Below are 18,268 nucleotides of genomic sequence, written 5' to 3'. Positions count from 1 at the left end.
AGCGTTAATTGCCATCGGGAGTCACGCCATACGAACTGCATAAGGAGTTCTAGCATAAAGCCGGCCACGCATTACCAAAGGCACGCACATTACTGCGCGTATTCACTTACGAACACGTAGTGGGTGCATCGCAACTTCGAAAAAGTATCACGCGCGTAATTGCTGCTGCACTGTTAAAACGAGCCATCATTTTGACAGCGACCTCTTTATCTTTTTTGACGAGCCGTCGGCGTCAAATGGGAAAGACGGCGACTCTCTTGTCACGGCCGCTACATGTCGTGCTCTTGTCAACGAGCGAGCGGAGAGAAAGAGAGACGAGAGAAAAATGAGAGAGAAAGTTCCAGCGCGCCTCGGTTGGCTACCGTACGTCACGTGGCACGTCGCTCTCTCAGCGGTTATCTCTCCAAGAAAAAGAGTGGAGGAGGCAGAGCGGCAGAGGCAGAGCCGCCACCGCGCCGGAGAGAGAGAGAAAGAGCCGAGAGAGCGGGTACTGCTGGTACGCCGGTACATTCCAACGTGTTTCTTCGATCTTTGTGCGTGCTTCTTCCATGTCGGTTTGGTGCGCCATTTTGTCTTTTTTTTGCGTGACGTGCGAGTGCCTGTGCAACGCGCGTGTGTGCTTTGGAGCTGCAGCCTCAACTCGAGTGCACGTGTAAAGGTGAGTGTACTGTTCTACTTATATACTACTTTCGTCTGTTTACACCTTCGGCTGTGCACGGTTTAACAAGGCACTTCGTTTGCGTGTAGCAAAGAAGTAAGCTCTAGTTTTCGCGCGTTGTGGAGGCGACTCCCATCGCTCGTCTGTTCTGCTTTTTGCGGTATGCATTCGAGCGATGTGCTTTCGCACCGAGGCTGAACCACGTGCAGCAATTTTCAAGCGTCAGCTTGCATCTAGTGTGATAAAAGAAGAAAAAAAAATGAATAAAAATGTTCTAGTGAACAAAAAAAAAAAAGCTCAAACGTACGAGGAATATTGGCGCGCGTTTTTGAGTAGAGTGCACTTTTCGCGCACTTTCGATGGCGATTGAAAGTGGTTAAAACGGTGCGAGGACTGGGATCGAGTGGAGGAACTCTAGTGCGCCATGTACGGCCGAGTACGTTCAGAGCACTTGAAAAAAATGCTCAATAGGGTCCTCAATTAGTATAAGACTTTATTTAGTTGTTTCTTTTTGCTTTTCATCTTTTCGTTGGTATACATGCGCTAATGCTGATCATGATCATCTGCAACTCTGACGACTTGCATAATGTGGATGCTATAGTCGCTAATTCGTAAAAGTACACGTCAACTATAAATTAATAGTTTTTTTTTGTATTGTAGTGTGGCTTAAAACTGCATTTCTTGTGCACTTTACTCTCTCTGTTTCTTGATCGTTTCCCGGCAAAGGATGCAGACGTTGGTATCCGATAGCGATTGGCCAGCTCTATTCTGATTCACGAATCGCAATCGAAAGTGACCTTGTAACATGCAAACGGGAGCAGGGGCGTAGCCAGAAATTTTTTCAGGGGTAGGGGGGGGGGCGCACCGCCTTCATTTCGGGGGTTGGGGGCACCTCCTTGAAATGGTCATTTTTCGCTCTGTATGCAAAAGAATTTCGGGGAGGGCACGGGCCCGGTGTGCCACCCCATGGCTACGCCACTGAACGGGAGCGCTGAAGCATTGCGAAAAAAAAAAAAGAAAAAAGACCAAGACGCGAAAGACGGAGTTTGTATTGAGAAGCATTACACCAAGAGCATCCACGCGCGTGCCCCGACTTTGAATTTTTTCATAGAAAATTTAAAAGTGCCGCCTATCAAACGAGCAGCTGTCACTGCGTAAAAATGGAGAAACTGGATTAAATTGCAATGTTCTCGACATGTGTAAGGATTTAAAACACAGCAGGGTGAGGAGGAGGCTAAGGGATTTGTCAAGTGCTTGCAAGTTAGTATGCCAGTTACTGCATGTAACTATCGAATGGATGTGATTGACTGACTGCTAATCGCTCCAATCATTTCAGGTTCACAGGACAGGTCTGAAAGGTCAACGTCAATCATATTTGGCCGTGGATATCACTGCAACTTTGGCACTCGACCAAGCGAGGTATGTACTCAGTATCTCGGAATTTTTTTTTCTGCGTGTTTTAACCCTTTGCGGTCCGTTGTCGGGCAGCGCCCGACAACGCAACACGGCCGTAGCGGTCCGCTGTCGGGCCCCGCCCGACAAGGGTGTTCGTGGTTTAAATTTTGCTGTTTTCTCACCGCGAGTCGCGCGCATTTTTTGTATACATGAAGGGCCATCTCTTGAGGAATAAGTGAGCTTTGTTTGTTGAGGTTTTACTTTTTTGACACTAGGGTGCAGCACTATGATCAGCACGGGGCCTAGAGCGTACCCACTCGCGCGCGCGGTTCGCTGAGAAGCATGGCCACGTTTTCACCGCGTGCGTTTTACGGCGGTGCTTTTAGCGAAAGCGAGGATGACTTTAGTGAGGAAGAGAATTACGTGCCTCCACCAGACAGTGATGACAGTGATTCGACAGAAGTGAGTGACGAAGACGACGACGGCGGCGGTGGAAACCTGCAGTAATAACCCTGGCCTGCACACAGGGGAATGCTTTGAGCGGTATCATACGTTGCCCAAATATCACTAAAAGAGTTGTCTGCAGAATGCAGGAGCAAAAATAAATATCCTGTGCGTTTCTCTTCCACAGCTTGTGTTTTTATTCGCGGCGCCAGAAACTGGCGAAATAGTTTCGGACCGCTAGAGCCGGAAAGTGGGTAAAGGTTTTGGACCGCAAAGGGTTAAGATTGCTGAGGACATGTGTGTGTCATTTGTAAAGAAAGACCAGACCCTAAATGGGGTCTTCTGAATTAGTACCTCAAGTTTAATGTGCAGGCGAACTGCCTACATGCACCCACGCCACAGCTGCGACGTATTGCCCCACTGTCAGCGCATAAGCCTTCTGGCATAGGTGTATATCAACCTCAAGCATACTTGGCTGTGGATGTCACTGCAACTTTAACACTCCATGAAGCGACGTATGTATTGAATATCTCTGGAATTTATTGTCTCCGTGTTTTAAAATTTCTGAGGACACGTGTGTCGTTTGTAAAGACAAATCAGACCCTAAATAGGGTCCTCTGAACTAATACCTCAAATTTAATGTGCAGACCTACTCACCCCATGCACCCAAGCCACAGCTGCAACATATTGCCTCGTCAGCGAAGTCAGCTCATAGGCGCATACTTCTAAAGTATATTTCATGGAAACACATCTCAATGTCATGATTTCTTGTCACATTTGCGAGACTGCAGTGCAGAACTTGTACAAATATGAGAGACACTACAGAGTTCATTCAAATGTTCATAATGTTAATGTAGCATGTGTAAATCAGGGCTGCTCGAAACATTTCAAAACATTTAATGCACTGCGTGTGCTTGTTTCACGCAGTCATGTTGGAGATGATGTTGCTTCTGTGTCATCTGGACAAGAATTTAGATGTCCTCATATATTTCGTGATGTCAAGTTCTTTTTTTTTTTTTTTAAAGAGGTTGGGCACGTTAAGAAGCATATTTCTTCTAGTGTTGCCACTGCCTGTTGTTTTGTAAACTGTAAAAAAGTGTTTTCAAGTGCAAAATCATTCACGTCTCATGTAAGTTGCTTTCATGGCAGCATTGTGTGTCCAAGAAAGAGTGTGACACAATGTGAGGAAGATCTTGCAGCACCTAGCAGTGCAGGCCAAGATTTCACCAGTGTTGATGTTTAACAAGTTTCAGGGCATGATAATGAGGTTTGTAAAAGTGGACAGCTGCCACAAGTGTGCATGTAGCCTATACTGGAACTTAGTGGTCTAGATGCGATTCATGGCAGAGCTCCTGAAGTGAAGCAAAATGACCTTGCAGAATTACGGTTTAGAGTATGTGTTTATCCCTCTACATTATGAGCAGCTATTTCTGTTACTAGAAATAATACACGGTTTGTTTGTGCAACTGTGGGCTCTTTTTACATTTTATATTTGTTATTACCCTCCATGCTTACTTGGGAACATTATGCATCAGAGCATATACATGTAGCTAGTTCAGTATGCAACAAATATGGTCACATTTGCTGCTCAGCATTTCTATCTGGTGTCCTTTGATTTCATCATACAGTGTCTCTCACAATGTGCAGCATAGTTTATACATTTCCGGCGTTTCACATCTGAAACCCAAATATGTGATTGGCATAGTTTATGGCGCATGGATTTATTCTGTCATTCTCTTTTTGTTTACTCCAGGTACATTGGACAGATCAACCGGACCAAAAGGCGGGGTAAAGGAAAAGGCAGCGGAATAGGACCAAGGGTGCTCAGCCTTATCAAAGCGCTTTGAATAATAAATGTGCAAGTATTGACAAAAGCTTTCGATGCATATTTTATTAGGTACTACCCATGTCGAGTGATGGTCGCATGGTGAGGTACACCACTCTACAGTTCATAGTGACACAGAATACACTTCATCTCTTGGGCCATCATACTAACAATGCAGCTGCATTTCATGTTGAGAGTCTCTTGTCACCTCGCAGAGAAAATGCTACATTGATGGTCTCATAATAGCATTGACAAAAAGACGTACAGGTCGGTTGTATTTTGAGTTCACGAAAAAGATGTCAAAATGAAAGAACACCGTCATTTGCAAATGACGACCTTTAGTTATTTTGATAGTTACATTTTATCAATTTGACGGTTTGCTTGTATTTTGAATTGACGGGAAAGACATCAAAATGATAAAATATTACCATCATTTGAAAATGACGGCCTGCCATCATTTTGACGGCCATATGCTTGGAAATAGAGCTGCCAAGATTTTCCCGTCATTTTGACAAAACTTTTTTTTCAGTGTGGTTTAAAGCATGTCACGCATTACAAAGGGCACACACATTAGTACGTGCATCCTCATACGTACGTAATGGTGCGTGTAAGAGAATTCGCACACTAAAAAGTGCTGTTGAAGAGGGCGGAAGCCTTTAACTTTACTATACGTATGTCGTGTGTGTGTGTGAACATAATGACAAGTGAAACAGGGCGCGATGACGATGGGACCGGATATCGCTATCGCGTTCAACTCGTAAAGCCGAAGGTTAAGGTATGAGGTCAAGTGCGGGAAAAAATATTTTTAAAATGATAAGCAGTAGAGATCATTAGTCGGCATTATAAATCACCCCTTCTTAGGCACACGTGAGCATTATACAGCAAGTCCTATTTTTGTTAATTTTCCGACTTAGAAATTTCATTAAAAGTGGGCCTTACGCGAACACTCCTAACTAAAATTCTACATAATAATGAAACATAATTTTTTCAGGGACATAAAAGAAGCTTTGGCCTGTCCAAAAAACCAAAACAAATGAGATGAGATTAATATCAAGAACACAGTGATCAAATAACTAAAAATTTATGCACTAACACTAGGGGCACCTTCGTATAACAGGCAGCCATATTAAATCTTGTGGCACGATTTTGCTTAGTGAGGTTCATTGCACACCCACTAATGTGATAAGGAAGTGTGCCAAGTTTTAATGAAAAATGTTTATTAGCAAAAACGTTATGATTGTTCGCATGCGAAAAATTACTGAAAATATCAGTTCTGAAAAAAATCAACAAAAGAAGTTTTGAAACAGGTGCAGCGCTACACAAGGTGATCAGCAGTGATAAAACGCGTCATATTTGTAGCTAGGTCCATCGTCGACCTTACTCTTGCGTGCCTTTCCCCCAGCTCGAGCCCCAACTCGCCATTTTTTTTTTGTAGCTTGCTTTGCAGCATCACTGCCGTGACGGTATGCTTTCGCGATGCGGTGCCCATCATTTACGACAGCTGGTATGGTGGCGCTGCGGCGCTAGGACAGTCAGCGCCGCGAGTAGCGGCCGCGCGCGTGATCCCGTCGTGGCATGCTGGGAATGCCGCTCTGTGGGAGCAGAGCAATGGCATTGCGGAACGAGCAGCGCGCGTGATTGTGTGGATTCCGCGGTACTGAATACGTAGAAATATATTTAAAATAAAAGCAATCTTCTTCACGGCAGTGATCCTTACGCCGCTAACCATGTTTGCGGCGTGAGGGAGGAAACTGTGTCAGCAAAGGGGCCCTTCCAAGTGAGTTTCAAGTGTGTTGCAAGTGTGTGAAGAGCGTCGACTAGGACGTCCACTTTCAGGTTATCAAAGTTTTATCAAGGTCTTCTATTAAATGAAAAGCATTGTGACGAAGATGCGCCTCCATCCAGCAGCATCGCCAACGCTCGCCACGCTCGGCTCGTGATTTTTCTTCCCTCATCTATTACGCGAAGAGCTCCCTTTGACTTTTGCATCCGTTCTCGCTATTCAGCAGGGGTTCTCGCTATTAATCAGTCTGCGTCTGTTAGTTGGTGTTTGCGCTTGGCAAGAGAAAAAACGTTCGTTCCTCTCGCTTTTTTTACGCAAGCTCGTTCCTTCGGACTTTTCGATGATTTCTGCACATTTTCCTAGCTGTCTATAGAACCAATTGCACATTGTGGGAGCAAGGTGCACATGCAAGGGTGGACGCCGAGGATAGTGTAAAAGCTCGTCGCCGCCTTGTACATGTTTGTCAACAAGTGCGAGCACACATCCTGCACAGACCTATCATGCGCCTGGCTCTGGCCATCGCCGCGTCCCCTTCTGGATACGAAGATGTTTAACGCTTCGTCGCAGGATCACGCTGTCACCTTTCCCATAGCACGCAGGAAAACGTGTCGGAACACTCACCCAGAATGCAGAGCTTTCGAGCTTCTCTCATCATAGTGCAAGAAGTGGGCACTGCATATGAGGTTTCGGTGCTTCACAAGCTGCCTAAGACCTCCAAAGGGGCTAAAAGAAGGCAGAGTTTATTACCACAACGAGCAAATATGCGCAGTAATAGCAAGGAAAGCATTAAGAAATTAAGAGCGCCTGCTTATCTCGCACGTCGCACCGCCCTTATCCGACGATGTCATCGCTCGTTCTCGTGAGCCTTCCATATAAATCCATATAATTTTATTTTTGGCAGCTTACCGACAGTATTTCTGTAGGTGTTGCGACAGCCATACACGCCACAATACGTAGTTACACTCCTGTTTGACCGCGAATTAGTTTCTTCCTTTCGAGCAGCTATGGGTCCGCCCGTACGCACCCGCTCTCAGCCGCGACTGATTAGAAGCGCGCCGCACCGCGGGCGGCGCCTCTTGCTCAGTCAAAACTGCAGCGCACTAGGCCTTCGATGCCAACTTGCTTCAAAATATCAAATGTGCTTCTGTTGCCATTATTGAAATGACACACAGCGTCATACAAAGCAAATTTGATGACAGGCTCACATACGTGTCCTTGTGAGTAAACAACACATGTACGACGTGGGTGATTTATAACTTTTATGAATAAAAATGATTTGTTGAAAATGCTATTGGAACATTATTACATGTTCGCACTTGATATAATTGTTGAATAACCAACAAAATGCTACATATCAAGCCAATCTTACGATGCACACAAAACTCGCACTTTCAGTTTCGGTTTCGTAGATGATGGGTGGTTAACATTTCTGCTCGTATTGTCACGTGGTCGTGACGTTGAAGAAGGCAGCAGTCCGCGGGTTTAACACGAAGCTTTTTATTTGGGCGAACCTGCGCCCGCGAAACGCAGTCATACTACAAGCGATACACGCTTACACTGATACCGGCGAACAGAGCATCGGTCGTCGATAACCTGATCCGCGGCAAAGCGCGTCGGCATTTATACATGCGCCATCGAACATTCGAGCCTTATCGCTGGAGGCCGCGTAAGTTTGAGAATAAACTCAGCTGTTCGCGTTTGTGCGCTCAAGCCCAAGGGAAGATCCTAAAATTATCTGGAATGTTCCCAGACATTCTGGCGCGGTTTGCGCAACACAATAGCTACACGTGCAATGGGCCGGTAACATAAAACATAGAAAGAAAGGAGAGCGCGTGGCAGTATCTTTTGATGAAACTGCGTAGACAGAAACTTTATGCAGCAAAATAATGGGCGTAAATTGCGCACTTAACGAGACCAAACACCAAAAAAATACATTCTGAAAAAAAAAATCGCTTTTTCCACTTGGCCCGATACCGTAACCGCCCCCCATTTCTGGTTTTCAAAATGGTGCTGGTCTGCCTGTTGATAATTTCATGACTTTACTCGAATTTCATCTCCTCTCTAACTTTCAGCCGTTTGAGAACGGATTTTTTCTGCAGCGACAAGGAACTTGTATTTGGTCTTGTGTTGCGCCGCAGCGCCTGTCTTGTGCAACATCTTCCTAGCGAACGTAGATCGTTGTTTGTTTAGTATCCTTGACGAAAGTGGTGTTCTTAATGTTTTTAGGTATGTCGACGATATTTTTATCCGTTTAAGGAAGCCTCATTTCATAACTTCAGACAAGTCTGTTGATGCTATTATTGACGGTTTTCGACGGTGTGGGAAGGGCTTGGCCATCACCCATGAATTACCCACTGACAACTCGCTGCAGATTTTAGATCTACGTCTCGCTTTAGCTGATCATCTATGTTGGAGTTATAGTCCCCGGGCGCAGAAGGCATTGTTGCCATATGATTCCGCGCTGTCAAAGCTTGTCAAGAAGGGGATTGCCAAACTGTGTCTGCGATCCGCTGTCACGAAATCATGGCGACATGCAACGCGAGATAGTTTTAATGATCAGATTCGGCGTTTGTTTGTTGCCGGTTATCCTTGCACGGTAGTTAGGGCAATCGTAGAGGCTCTTCTGCATGAATCAAAAGCAGCCCGTTCCTTTGTGAACCCTGGCCCGCATCGTAGGAGGCGTCGAGAAGTGATGCCATACATGCACCTCATATTCCACAACTTGAAAAGATAGCGAGCAGGCACGATGTGCCGATTGCCTTTTCTGCCCCATGTAAGCTGGCTGCGCTCTGTCCCAGAATATCTTCTGGTAAGAAGAAACCCAGTGGTTGCGGAAAAAAGCACGCTTTGGCGTACGCGAGATTCGCGACTGGCGTCGTCTACGAAACTCCACTATCATGTGGGAAATTTTACGTAGGACAAACCGAGCGCTGCGTGAACGATCGTGCAAGGGAACATGAGCTGTCAATTAGAAGCGACGGGAAGGCGCATTTTCCAGCGCATTGTCAAGCTTGCATGTGCTCACGCATTTTCCGAAACATTAGGATATCGGGCAAGAGCAGTGATACCACAGTCCGCGAATTGATGAAGGCCTTTTATACATCTGTTAGACATTTGCTTGTGTGTATATATAGAAGGGTGACGAAAAATAAATGTAAGTTGAAAGTTTGCGCTCGCCTTTGTTCGTGTTAGTCTGTCCCTGTTTGCCATTTTGCGCATACCAGTTTTAATTTGAACGATGAACCAGCTCTCCCAGCTACAAGTTTTATAGAATGGAAACAGTTAGCAGAGGGAGACTTTGTTCAACAGAAGCCAGTAAGTGGAAAACTGAAAGAGCTACACGCACAGACCGCCCTGGTCTGCAGTATTCATAAACAAATAAATAAGTAAATAAAAGTAAGATGTCAACCGGGGTTTGAAACTAATCAATTCGGTATTCTAAATCGTCGTAACTAGACTTCGCAATTTTTCATAATCGTATTTTCTAAGTAAAGCTTTCCCTGTCAAGAAGTGGGAAGTTACTCTCCTCGACACGTGTTCTTTGGTTGATTTCTACGCAGCAGTTCTTTGTACAAGAAATTCTTAACATGCATTACCTGTGGTTGCGGATACAACGCGCAACCAAAGAAGACCTGAACAACATGTCGCCAAATTTCCTGAACTTCAAAGATTAGAAATAAAAATTTCTTTTAAATCTCTTCATTTTGCCCGTAGCCAACTAATACTCACTACAACTCTATGCACACAACATGCGCAATGAAGCCGTCACTATATTCACTGTGCTGAAAGACGCTTTTTGTATTTAATTCTTACTATGCTACGCATCTACGTTAGGCTAGTTTCTATGGAGGTATGGCGTAAAGGCTGCCTATAGCCGTTTTCAGCCTGCGCACTAGCGCCTGAGAATCGTTTCAGGCATTGCTCGTATGCCATGTGTATAGTAAGTGAGCAATTAACCTCATTTTGCCGGCAACACTTCGATGTATGTACATTTCCCCCATCCTTTGATTTTAAAACTATCGTACGGCGAACGGTGTCACTGAGATTGATACCTTCGACCAGACAGACCACAGAAATCGCTTTGTTGATGAAATGCTGAAGACAGCGCAGGCGAGATGGAGAAAGAAACACTATGCCGGATAGGCGGCTACTTGCGAGAAAAACACGCTCATTTTCGTCCGAGGGTAACACATATTTGACGTCTTTTGTCTCTAAAACTGGGCTAACTTTCACGGTAACATAAAGCACGCCGGAGTGTCTTTGACTTTGACAGCATTGGCAATCAGAAAGGGACAATCCTGACTGTAACGTGGACTCAAAAAGCAGTTTCGAACCGAAAGAGAGCTAAATGCTGCACCTGTTTGAATGAAACGGAGCCACATCCATTAAACCAGCGCGGTGTGAACAATCGCGACCAAAACAACTAACGTGGCCGAATCGAATCTGTTTCACTTATTACTTAGTTGCTTTGCTATCATGATTTCGCTCCAAAATTACCTTTTCTTAAGCGAGTTGCTGCTTACTGAAGGACTTTATATTGTCGGGCAAAACTGGAAGGGAAAGAGCAAGAGGCCGACGTTCTTACTTCTTTCTGCCTCGTAGTGTTTCTTTTTCGAGTTTTGCCTTACAGTACCATGTCCTTCTTTCGCTCTAAGACGGTATATTTGAAATGGAAGACAACACAAATGATATTGGGCACCGAACTCCTTCCTTGAAAAAGAACAGCCCATAAAAGGCGCGGCCTTAAACCGTCTATAAAGCCAGCTAAGAAAAAGAACAGCTGAAGCACTTTTTGCAGGCCTTCAATAGATACCAAGAACAAGATAACGCTGCCGACAGTCCAGAAAAGTGCGACTTGTTGCAAGGAAGGACCACACGGTCTTCAAGTCTAGTGATCGCCATTAAACCCATGAAACCAAGCATGGCACCGACGAAAGCACAAGATGTTAATTTTGTCGCAAGATATTGCTGTGCCGTTGATTCGCTGCCATTTAGACTACTTTTGCAAGTCCGAATGAAATGTTCCAAAAGATGAGAGCCAAATGAGAGCCATCATGCTACATTGATAAAATTAATTTATAATCACTCACTTCATATAAATACCTCGGCGTGTACATTACAGCGAACCTGAACAAGTCTACTGATATCGAGCACTTAATTAACAAAGCTAATCGCAAGTTAGATTACCTTCGTCAAAATTTTTATCATGTTCCTCCTTCCTTGAAACACCGCCTTTGTAAAACACTAATTCCATCGAAATTGGAGTATGCTACACCGGTCTGGGATCCCACCCAAGTAAACTTAATTTCTGCTGTATAAATGGTCCAGAATAAATTCGCACGTCTCATTCACTCTAATTACAGCCGCACCGCCAATATAACTTCCATGAAATCAGACATTTCCCTCCCATCATCATCGCGCAGAAAAGCGTCACGGATTGCATTGTTTCATAAAACGTATCATCATCCTGCACTACGCGATCGCCTCATCCCTGAGCCATCTTATGTAGCCCATCGCACAGACCATCGTCACAAAGTCGGACTCGCTTCATGTAATACTGCGCACTTTTATCATTCATTTCTACCACGAACCTCTCGCGATTGGAATGGCTTTCCCGCGGACGTTGTGAACATTAATCATCATGAACAGTTCCGCAATTCCGTAGCTAACATTGTGCACACAGGCTCTTTCTAAACTCACTGTAAGTTCACATTTTGCTCCCTTGTTTCATGTGCGTTTTCTTGTACATTTTTTTTTGTTTTTCGTTCCTTTGTTTCTTGTTTTTTTTTTGTGTGTGTGTCAAAGTGTTGTTACCAGTTCCCCTCTGTAATGCCTCCGGCCCTGAGGGGTATAATAAAATGAAAATGAAATGAAATGTAAATTTTACTCCTGGACACCGACAATAGTGGGCTATACAGATTTTAGCCGCTATAAGCCATTTTACGGATGGCTTTTGGTGCCGCCATATGGGGCTGCTAACCTTACTGTATTGTATCTTCAGCAACTAAACGAACAGTGCTGCGGTGTACGTATACACCGAAAAACGGTTGGATTGGTGCATTCGACGTTTCTTGACCTTATCAATTAACGTAACGAGATACAAAAATAAGAAAACATTCGTTAAACAGTTCAAGGTGGCGACCTCCATACGTATTACGCAAAATTGTCTATTTCGGTGACATGATCACACTGGCAAAAAAAAAAAAATTGTTGGTGCAGGCCGGACCATATTGTCAGTAGCAAAAAACTGCATATTTCTCAGTTGCACTTAAAGTGGGCTTGGCTCTTTCAGAAAAAAAACACCACATATATAATGGTGTTTGCTTCCAAATACAACTTTAATTGAAAGTAGCGCCTGCCTTGTGCATTGGTTCGTCTACCGTTCTTCCCGCGCTATGCGAAGGCACGCTAGGCTGATTACAGTGCTTGCTCGTTTTATGGGAGCATCCCTGAACCGGCAAAGTTCCATCCGTGCTCCTTAGCTTTCACTCGAGACCTCATTTAGCGCTGCTTAGTCGTATTGGGAAGCCAAAGGAAAAATAGAATCTCTACATGAACCGTAAATAGCGCTTTGCTCTTTGTAACATCACCAATAATCGCAATCACATTATTATGAAGCGATGCAAACGCTTCACGCGCGCACAAAGGCGTGATCCGCATTGGCTTCGAACAAGGCACTCACCTAGCTACGAAGCGCGTTCTTATTCCACAGTGTGTACAATCTTTCGGTCAGCGCGCACTTTTCGGTGTCCTAAACTCGGAAAGGCCGCCTTCTCCAGCTCACAAGTGACGCGTCTCGCCAGACCGCCAGTCGACAACAGCGGCACAGCGGCTTACTGCACCAAACGCATTCGAAGCGGCCACACGAGCGGCCTCCAGCAGACGACTCCTGGCACCGTGCCACTGATATGACGGGGAAGCGGCTCTCGCAAACGGCGGCGCGCGCAACAGCGCGCAAGGCGCAACAAAACGCCTTCCACGGCCGTGTTCGTGGACGCGGCGTCGCTATCAGGGCAGACTTTGGCAACAGCGATCGGTGGCCTCCCTCGATTCCTCCGCGCACGGGGTTTGCGAGCAGCAGCAGTGCGTTCGAGAGGAGGCAAATCTGAAATTTCTCCCCGGCCACGGAGCTCCGTATCCCGGGCTCGCGGGAGGCATCATTTGCACAGCTGTCTTGGCACCGGTAGCCTCCAGAGCGACGTCGCTGACCCCCCTCGTGTCTCCGCAAAGTCAGCAAAGATAATGTGAACAACTCGCTCTTGGAGTGTCACGGACACAACGACTCGCTCGTACTTCAACCTTTCACTTCGTATCGCCACTTCAGACCTTGCACTGGACAGGTTATCCTGCCTTCAACACAATCGCATTCGGACTCGATCGGTCCAGGACTTTTCGTCGACTTAACGGTGCGAGATCACGGTATAGTGCAGTTGATGTCTTGTTTACTCAGCGCAGATTAGGGTTCAGATTAAAGAGAAAGTTATAAAGCTTATATATTCAAAAGAACGTACGGCCTGAAGTGTGAAATTCACGAGCACAATCCAGCTCTGTACGCCGCCACTCGTGACGCTGACATCATCTAAGGAGACTTGAAGGGGACCCCCTACTTCTGCGGTGTCACCAGTGCAGCCGAGCTTTGAGCTAGTGCAGATAGTAATGACAGTTGAGAAAAGGCGCGCGCGGCTCTTGTAGGATTGCCGATTGTTAATTGATGAGCCACACTTCCAACCAACAGCTGCACTCGTGACGGTGAATAACGGCTTGGTAATAACTGAAAAAGAAAAAAAACTGTAGCACAAGTTCTGTTCGTCGCCGCTGGTACAACGAATGAGTAATGTGGTAGTTCCGCGTGCATTCAGTTCTCGTTTTGCGCATGTGAAGTGTAATTGTACGAGTCCGGTCGCACACGCACAACCCATAAAATTCGGCAGATCCCACGTACCGTGGGAGTCGATGTTATGCGAAGCATGTGGTGGGTAGGTGACTGTGGCGTAACTTTTTTTAGTGAGCGACACGTTACGAAATGACGCTATAGATTTGTATAAATTTTATACGCACACAGATATCTCGAAGAGCCGCATATGTGTTATATAACCAGTTGTTTACGGTTGGGTAACGCTGCCAATGGCAACGTGGGTATTACCAACACCAGAAGCGGTAAGCTGATATGTAGTGCTTATACGTGTCCCGAGAACGCACGCACGTTTCACGAACCTGTGTACACATGTGCAAGAAGTTCTCGACAGTTCTTGAACAAGGGCATCATCACCGTGATCAGTGAGCACCAGCACCTGGTCATGAGTTGTTATAGGATCCGGTCGTGATCGTGGTGACGAGAGGTCCATGTGTAGTGAAGTATGTAGTATAGTAGAGCTGTTGGAATTCGTGGATGCCTTGCTCATTTCGTCGACAAATTGTCTGTCGACAGAGCCGGCGACATGTCGGAAGCTGAAGCCACCCTTCGCGTTGGTGAGGTATAGGCCGTCGAGGCTGGTAGGCCAGGATAGTGCTACTTAGACCAACATCAGTGGATGGTGTTTGTCGTATTCGTACACTACCTGGGCGTATGTGGCCTACGTAGCCTAGTCTACAAAGCGGCTGTCAATCAATCTGGCATCATCCTCGGTCAGCATGAGGCCATCGCCCAGCCTCGTAAGAAATGAAGGGGACACTGCGTCGTTCTGGTGGACGAAGTGCACTTTACAGTGCGGTGATGTGGATATCATATGCAACTTTCGTTAATGTATTCCTCCGGGGTCGAGCAATGCTTCAATATAGCTTGCTGAATCATGGGAATACAAAGGTAATGTTTATTAGACTGCTATGAAAGCGGAGCCAACACTGGAACTACAGACGTTAATCTGATTATGGCGCCTGTATCGTAGGAGTACACATCGTAGGAGTATCATGTACTGTTTATTGGTTTCTTGTAAAATTAGATAGCCAGCACCACAACCACAATTGACGTTGCACAGATATTACGCCTGTGTAGGCTGTTTTTCCAAACCAGTGTATAGACCTGGCGTGGCTGTATGGTTGAATACCGGATTGCCACGCAGAATGCATGGGTTCGATTCCTGTTGGGATCCTAATTTTTATTCTTTCCATTCGTTGAGACAATGCTGCCGATGTTGGTTTTCCTTAACGCTCTAGCATTTGTGTTACCAATGTCTGTTCTCGCCGTTCCTGTGTAGATATAAACTGTGATGATGATGAAATGAACTTTATTTGGTCCTGGAGAACCCCGATCAGACAACCCCCGAAGGGGGGTCCGGTCAATCACCTGTGGCGCATACCCGTAAACTGCGGCCCGTTGTAAACGGGTATGTGCCACACGTGTCTAGTGGAAAGGTTGACGACGTACGCGACAGGATTTTAACGTTATTCATGTCATGACCCGGCACTCATATTCGTCAAATCCTCTTACCCTCCCATGCAAATTTTGGTCTACACCAAGTTAAGGAGGCGATCATGACAGCACCCAGACGTAGGCGGCTAGATAGATAGATAGATAGATAGATAGATAGATAGATAGATAGATAGATAGATAGATAGATAGATAGATAGATAGATACGTAGATAGAAACGCTCAAAGTGCCAGAGGCTCGCTAAGAAATGCTTCGCATTTAAAAGAATGTCCAGAACAAATGTGCAGTGATCATATCCTACAAGCAAAACCGGACAGGAAACGTAGTTTTGTAACCACGCCACAGCCTTAGTAGTACGTATTGTTGCTATAATGTTGTAACGGCGCTGGTAATGTTATCCATGTTGAGCAACATTGGGCACCTTCAGGCAATGTTGACGGAACGTTAAAGTAGCGATGCTGCTGAAATGTGACAACCAAATAATAAACCAACGTTGCACGAATGTGATAGGGTTTCGTGTACACAGTACATAGTTATCGGCAATGTCTAGGGTTTCACATATTTTCATCAACAGAATTTGCCAAATCATCAAGAACTTTCGTAAGCAGGGCGTAATTCAAGAGTTGTTGCAGCACAAACATGCGGAGATAAAGATGTCAAAGCGTCACTTTAGCATATTGACAGCGTCAGATCCCCAAATGACTGATGGCGAACACCAGTTTTCGCATTACTAGCGGAGAATTTTCTAGCTGTGCAGCCGAGGCTGCCTTGCGGGGCCGGAGTCGCCGGAACGCCGATGCTTTCTGAGGAGGTGTATCCGTGCACGACGTATGCCGGCTTCGGTTGTTTGCGCGCTCTCTTTCTTGAGGCGTGCATTCGAGACTTACGAAGAAAAATATGATGATGCGCAATATGTTCCAAAGCCTCGTCACTTTTGGTCCAACGTGGCGCAGTGAGAAAGCCGGGACAAGCGCTTTGAGTTTTTATTCACGAACTAAGTTGGCTCTCGGAGCTCCGTTTGGGCTCTAACGGCCGATCGTTTAGTTGTCTCCTTGGCGCTGGAAGTTGCGGCGCAGCTTCTTTGCGGCTGTGTTTTCGCCTGTCTTTGGAGCAGCATCGTCTGGAGCACCGGTCCATAGAGTATAGATGCACGGTGCTTCTATTGTTGAACGCGAAACGACAAGCGAAGCCATGCAAGCGAAGGAATGAGCGGGAAAATCGCCCGCAGTTCGAGTGCTTGTGTTGCGGTGTGCGGAGTGCTCGCGTTATTTTGATAGGTGTTGAAAATAGAACGATCACGACTGAAGGGTGGGCTCAGCGCTTTGACTGATCGCCACATACGAAGGCGAGTCATTGAAGATGTACAGAGGTAAATTTTCAGTTTCTAAATTTTTTTCGTAAAATGGACGCCCGAGAATCATCAAGAGTAATATGTGCCCCAAGGGTTCAGATAATGACTCATCAAGTGAAGTTTAGCATTGGTTCGCAAGAAGCAAATAATCCGACGGGTACGTTTATATGTCCGCCGTACCTTTTTGTATGTCACATTCAGTTTGATATTCGGCATACGTTACGATGAGGTCAATTGCAAAGGAAGTTACTCAAAGACGTCTACAGGCAATGCATCGTTTTCAAGTGCATGGCTAAATCGGAGAGCAATAGTTCATTACTTGCTGATGCTAGGAATTTTTGCGCGCTTGTTTTATGATCAGAGTAAACAATTCGAAACTGTGTCTACGTCAGCATTGCTGCTGCCACATCTGTCTTGCAGTATGGATAAATCTGCACAGACTAGTAAGGCTAACTCATCGAAGTAGCAGCGTGCATCGAACCTTCTTATATCTTAACATGAGTTTCACGACCGTTCAGAGATATTTGACCTGTGCCACAGTTCTGTGTTTTTTGTTTGGTTGCGGTTAAAGTCTTTTCTGTAATAAAGTTGAACTTTTTCTCGCCCTGTCTCATCCGTTTGGATGTGTGACCACCAGCTCTGTGCAATGAGAAAATGCTATGAGTCGTATCAGCTGGAGATTGAAGCATTACCTTTTGTTAAATAAATGGCATGACGTTAAGGAAAATAATTTTTTTTGAAGTGGCGTTACAAACTGCCACGGAAGTTATGCTTAACGTCAGCGTAGGTATAAATATCGTCTGCTCGCCCTCTGCTCATTGCATTGCCTTCGCTTCAGCTGAAACCATTGCACTTTCCGTGGAGCTGGTTCGGGAAAGAAAAGTACGGTTAACGTCTTCTAGCTTAACGTTCTCGTGTAATTCGCGCTGACTACACAGAAAGCCCTGGCTGCTGCCCCTAAAGAGCTTGGGGGTGCATACCAGCCCGGGTATGTTTGCTGCATTTGTTAGTACAAGACCAGCGTAAAATTTTGCCAACGTGGCCAACGAGGACCTCGCGTTGTGCCTACCGTTTTTGTACAAGTAAAAGCGAGCAAGGAAACAACGCTGTCTCACTTCACAGGTGAGTGCAAAACGAAAGTGTACACTATTTCATAATTCATTGAGCCGCGCAAGTCTTCTTGTGTTTATATCCCGCAGTTGTGACTACCCAGGGGAAAATATCACCTAAAATGCATTTAATCACAGGGACGCAGTATTAGAAGCCTATTTTCACCTTTGTCACAGTGCTTGAATTCAGGTGCACGCGTGCAGACAGTCGGTGTACATAGGATTCGTAAGATAACAATAAAAGTGCAAATATGTAGAGGTGCTACCTCTGTCCAAGATACACCAGCATTTGGTGACGTGAATAATATTAGCAGAATTTCCCAAATTCGTAAATA

The 18,268-nt window shown here is 45.5% G+C and overlaps 1 long non-coding RNA gene across 1 annotated transcript; it reads left to right on the top strand.

Annotated features, from left to right (window-relative positions):
• The first annotated feature begins 589 nt into the window (after positions 1-589).
• LOC119386479 (uncharacterized) lies at positions 590-4,649 on the top strand. Its single transcript, XR_005182282.2, has 3 exons — positions 590-658; positions 1,995-2,077; positions 4,251-4,649. It is a non-coding gene; the product is annotated as an uncharacterized LOC119386479 (long non-coding RNA).
• The last annotated feature ends 13,619 nt before the right edge of the window (positions 4,650-18,268 follow it).

The sequence above is a fragment of the Rhipicephalus sanguineus genome, chromosome 3 (genome assembly GCF_013339695.2).
Source record: "Rhipicephalus sanguineus isolate Rsan-2018 chromosome 3, BIME_Rsan_1.4, whole genome shotgun sequence".
Classification (NCBI taxonomy): Eukaryota; Metazoa; Arthropoda; class Arachnida; order Ixodida; family Ixodidae; genus Rhipicephalus; species Rhipicephalus sanguineus.
Note: the sequence above shows the minus strand (reverse complement) of the source record. Positions and strands in the feature narration are given on the sequence as shown.